This window comes from Herpailurus yagouaroundi, unplaced genomic scaffold (assembly GCF_014898765.1).
Source record: "Herpailurus yagouaroundi ecotype Mexico unplaced genomic scaffold, PumYag 569, whole genome shotgun sequence".
Classification (NCBI taxonomy): Eukaryota; Metazoa; Chordata; class Mammalia; order Carnivora; family Felidae; genus Herpailurus; species Herpailurus yagouaroundi.
Genome location: NW_024412786.1, coordinates 5,223,316 through 5,228,776, shown reverse-complemented (window position 1 = coordinate 5,228,776; position 5,461 = coordinate 5,223,316).

Here is a 5,461-nt window from a genome sequence, read left to right as displayed (position 1 = left end):
TCTCCCACCAACAAGCAGCCCGCTGCCTCCCCTGGCAGAAACCTGGTCCCTTTTTCCCTAGGGCTGCCAGGGAGCTCCCAGCTGGCCTGCAACCATAGTGGGTCCCCGGGTGTATGGACAACCTCTTCCTCCTGCTCCCGGCCCCAGCCATTTCTGTTTTTACCCCACTTTACATCGGTGCCTGGCAGCCTGCAGAGCACATTGACAGAGTGGATGTTAGCATCTGACGTGAGCCACCTGCTCCTCGGCATTCAATGGCAGGACTAGGTATGGAGCACTAGCCACACACAAGCACCACCAGGGCCTGGGGACGGAGGAAGGAATGGGAATACCCAGTGCCCCACAGGGCCAGGGAACAGCGAGGGGAGAGTAGGATCACGTTGCTGGGGGAGGGTGGCGGGACCCCCGTGGGGGCAGCACCCCATCTCTGCCCCCTTTGTGTCCTGGGGCCCCGGTAGCTGTCCTTGCCCAACGCGCCCATCGGGGCCCAGCCAGATTCCCTATATGCAGTTAGGCAGTCTGCGCACAGACCTGGGGCCCAGGCGACAGGAAAGGGGTCGTGGCGGCCGGGAGGACCACGTCCTGCCTGGACTCCGCCAGCCCGGAGAGACCAGGGCGGTGGCTGCAGCGCGAGAAGCCAGCACCTTTTCCAGAGGGGACCAGTCAGAAAGAGGTCCTCTCCGTAACAGCCCCCCGCCAAAGTATTATTTACAGCTCCCCGACGGCAACAATGGGTGCTCAGTAAGGACTTCCGGAAAGAAAGCCGCCGGGAAAGGGAGGGAGAGAAGCTAACTCTTTCCCGAGCCCGCTGTTCTCCGGCTCTGGTCTCCGGACGCGCAGCAGCAACCCCCGGGAACGAAGTCGAAATGCAGGTTCCCGGGCCCCGCCCCAGCCAGCGTAAAGCAGACCGGCCAGGGTGGAACCCAGAGCTCTGTCTGAGCGAGCCTCCGCAGGGGATTCTGGGAGCTGCCGGCCCAGCGCCTACGGCCAAGGATGGCCTCCTCCGCCCGAGTCTGGCGTCAGCGGGCCCCCATCCACCTGCCCGTTAGCTGACAGGAGAAAGCGAAAGCCAGGGAGGCGGGTAAGGCGGGTCCGGCTCACCTGGCGACAGGTGTTGCCGAGGCCCCCCACGCGGATTAGCCAACTGCTGTATCAAACCCAGGGCCGCAGCCGGGCCGCCGGGGTCCCTGCAGGTGTGGGCCTGCCGTCACCAGAACGGCGGGGGCCCCGGGCGCGATCGGTGGGCCGGGGTGGGCCGCCCGCTCACTGCCCACAGCGCCTGTTGGCCACTTTGACGTGAGGAGCGTTGTGGAGCCCCACGGCCCCCTCTTACACGGTAAGAGCCGCGAGCTGTACCTGCCTTTCGCTTCTTTTAAGACAACCAATCGTTCGAACCTTTTCACAAGCACCGCCAATTATCTCTGAGGCAGAAAACCAAATCCTGGCTGTTTGGGTGAAAGACAAGATTCCTCCCTGCTGTGCTGAGGACGTAACCACATGAAAGGCCCCGAACCACCTGAACCCCCACTCCCAGGTCCCAGCGGCAGACTGCTCCCAGGTCCTGGACCCCATCCAGCCGCTGGCTCCGCACCTGCCAGCCGTACAAAAACCCACAGATGCTGAGGCCAGTCTGGCCCCTGGGGGTGCACAGAGCCTCCCAGCGGCCCCAGCCCCTCACCGTCGCCATCCTGGGCTCTCCCTTCTACGTCATTCCTCCATCCGCCCCTGCGCTGGGATCATGCTGGTTGGTCTTAGTTACCGCATCTCCACGGTAAGTCAGGGACACTGGCGAGCAAGGTCTCCAACCATATTTTTCTACAGAACTGACCTAGCTATTTTTGCATGTAAGTTTCAGGTAAATTTTTCAGCTCATCACATTTTGTGGAAGAAATGAGCATTCTGTTTAGAATCTTGACAAATCTATGGATTAATTGGGGAAGGCAGACATGTTGACGATATCGACTCTTTCTGGCTACGAACAGGAAGACTGTGGTAGGCGGAATTCTAAGACCCCCAGTGAGCCTCACCCTCGGACACCCTTGTGGACTTCAAGAAAGGGGGAGTATCCTGGTGGGCCTGACCTAATCAGGCGAGCCTGTACGTAGTGAGGGCCGGGCACAAAGGGTAAGGGGATTCGATTCACAGCAGGTTCTCCGTTGCCGACTCTGAGGACTGGGGGGTTGTGGAGCAGAGAGCGAAGGCAGCTTAAGAGCAGCCCTCTGCTGACACCAATAAGGAAACCGGGGAACGGGAAGGACCATCACCTACGGCCTCGGAACAGAACTCGGCCGACAACCCGAACGACTGCAGACCTATCAGGCTCTTCCCGGAGAACGAGGTGGAGCACGGGCTGAGCCCCGCCGTGCAGAGGGCCCCGCAAAGCAGCGCCTGCCCGTCTGGCCTGCCGAGATGCGAGCGGGTCAAGCGTGGAGCGTCTGAGGCCGCTGTGTGGTAACAGGTGCCCGGCAAGAGAACGCGACTGCATTCTCGCTCAAGGCCATTCATGGGGTTTAGTGCGGTTTTATGGTTTCCTGCGTATGGGGAATGTATTTTTAAGAACCTTGAGGATTTTCCTCTCATGTGAATAGTTATTTCTTCCGATATCCTTTAAAATAAACTTGGGGCAGCTTGTCACTAGTGTTTAGAAAAGCAATTGATTTCAGGGTATTAATCTGATAGCAAGCCATGTTGCTGAATTATGAATGCCCTCAGCCCCTCGGTAGGGACCACCATGTTATTTGTGAATAAAAAGATACATTTCTTCTAATGGTTTTTTTTTTTGTTTTGTTGTTTGTTTTTTTGTTTTTTTTGTTTTGTTTTGTTTTGTTTTGTTTACTTAATTTGCTTTTAATAAGCTGGTCAGATTCTAATTCCGCTATTCCTAACGGTAAAGGGCCGGGCGGTACTCTCTCTCCATCTGGAAAGCTCTTTCCCGGAGGTCTCTGGCTGGAGGGCATCCGCAGGGGCGCCCCTGCGGGGTGAGGAGGGCATCTCTGTGGGGAGGATGAGGCAAGTCATTTACAAGAGAACGGATCGAGTCAGTGCCCAGGCTACGGAGAACGCAAACCACTCAGAAAAGGGCTGAGAGCCACGCAGAGAGAAAACCAGCTGTGCCCTGTGGTGTTGGTATCAGGGTGATCTCACAGTTGTCCACTGGATGGATGGATGGATGGACGGACGGACAGACAGATGCATGCATGTACTCCCCAGCTCTGTCTACAGAGAGAACCTGGGTAAGCAGCACCCCAACAGCAGGAAACGCACCTCACGCCCACATCTTGGTTCCCAGATGCTGTTCGAGACGGCTGTTTCCAGGGCTGGGGCACAGGAGGCGTGACATGAGGCCTTGAACGTCTCTTCACACCAGAAAGCAAAGAAGCACTCAGAGGACGCCAGGTGCCTAGCAAATGGACACAGAAATCGAGATGAAGCGGCTCCCACCGGCCAAATGAGAATCTGTGCGTGAAACGGAACGGACTAAACAGAACACACGGGACGGAGGAAATGATAATGCGCACGGAGGAAGGCAGGGAAGAAGTGACTGAAGCCTGCAGAACTGGAGCCTCGCCGAGCTGCAAAGCACCTCCCACCCCTGAGTTACAAAGGGAGGAAGAGCCACCTTACGCTGGGTGACCCGGCACCACCAACGGCAGATGACGGGGTGGGCAGCGGCCACGGGGCAAACGGAAACCGCCCACCAGCTGCCAGGGCACGCAGCTCCGGTCTTCCTACAGACACGGCAGAAACACGCTGATGAGGAAACCCTGCGTAAATCCAGCCTGGGAACCTCCCATCACCATCACCGGCTGACCTTCCAGAGCGCCGAGGTCACCTGTCCGGGGAGATCACAGACGACCACGGAGCCCGAGGGTCCGGGCTGGAGGCTCCGAATGGCCACACATGGGGTGAGCACCAGCCAGCAGGAAGCCGTGGAGACCCCATCCCAGTGTCCCCGTGTGTTGGAGACCCTCCCTCAAGTGCGGAAGGCAAAGAGATCGGAACTACAACTGAACTCCCCAGTGATCCCGGGAAAGCTGTCCTTGTGACGTTTCTCTAAGTCTGCGTTCACTTCCACGTTATTATCAAACATGAGCAAGACTATACTTTCGGGGATCATTTCTATAGTTCGTTATTATTAAACACGAGCAAACTCACGGCCTCACCTTGCTCCTGCCCCTCCCTGCCCTCCCCCGGCCTCAGAAACAGCAGCTGTGTCCTTCCTGGTGCCCCCCAGTGGGGACAGAGGCCTGGGGCCCCCGTGGGGAACCCCCATGGGAGAGGAGACAGTCCCCGCCCACTCGTAGCCCTTCCTGGTCCCAGTGAAGGCAGGCAGGCGACCCCAGGTCCTGGAGGAAGTCACCTTCAGAGGCCCGGGCTAGCTGGTTGCCCCGATCTGGGCAGGTACGAAGCAAGTCCCCCGCAGCGTGAAGGACTCAGGCCTCCCAGGCAGGTGGGGGCTTTGGTGCCCACCCGGGTCCCTGCCTTGCCCGCACCCAACTCCAGGCCCATCGGCGTCTGGGACCAAAGGCCCCACTACTTGGTGCGTGTGGCTGCGGACCCACCACTCTGCCCCACCCCCTTCCCCTCTCCCCCCAGGAGACCCCTCCACTGGGCCAGCCGCCTCCATTCAGCTTCTTGCCGACACCCAGGCCAGGGCTCCCCAGGCCGCGGACACACGGGCCCCTCCTCGGAGCCTGACCCGTGCCACGGGGCTCCCCGGGGCCCAGTGACGTCCTGCCCCCGCCTCCACCCACCTCCACCGGGGCAGCGACACCACTCCAGGTGTCCCAGACTCCTGCATGCGACTGGGGGACTCCGGAGTCCAGCAGGGCTGAGCCCCCTGTACCTCGCGCCCATCCAGAGTGCAGAGGGGTGACCGGGACCACGGTAGCCACAGACAACAACAGCGGTGCCCGCCAGAGCCGCAAGGGGCTGAGAGATGTGAGCACGTGTCCTCCTCAAACGGGTCCTCCCCAGTGCAGCCCCCAGGCGGCACCGGGCAACCCCCACCAGCTCCCCTTAACCGAAAGCGGAGCCCCAGCTCCCCCGTGAACGCAGCCCTCGTTCTCGCGGGGACAAATGTCGGGAGGCCGACACCATTTGAAACTGAGGAAGGAACAGTCAGTGCCCCCAGAGCACCCAAGAGACACTAGCTGGTGGACAGAAGTCACCAGCTTGAGGGCACCACCTTCAGCTGGCCCATCCTGAAGGCGGGGCCAGCCTCTCCGAGCAGCACCGTGTCCCAGACTCTGGCGTGGGTCACCCGAATTCCGTGCCACATGACAGTAATGACCAGACAGGGCTTCTCTGCACACGGGCCGTGAAACGCGAGGCGGGGGACCGTCCGAGTGGGAGCTGGAACCTGCACACGGGCGGGGCAGAAGGAAGGACATCCCACCTGGCAAGTGTCCACTACGAGGCTCACTCTGGGTGGACGAGCCTGCAGCCCAGGCCTTGGATC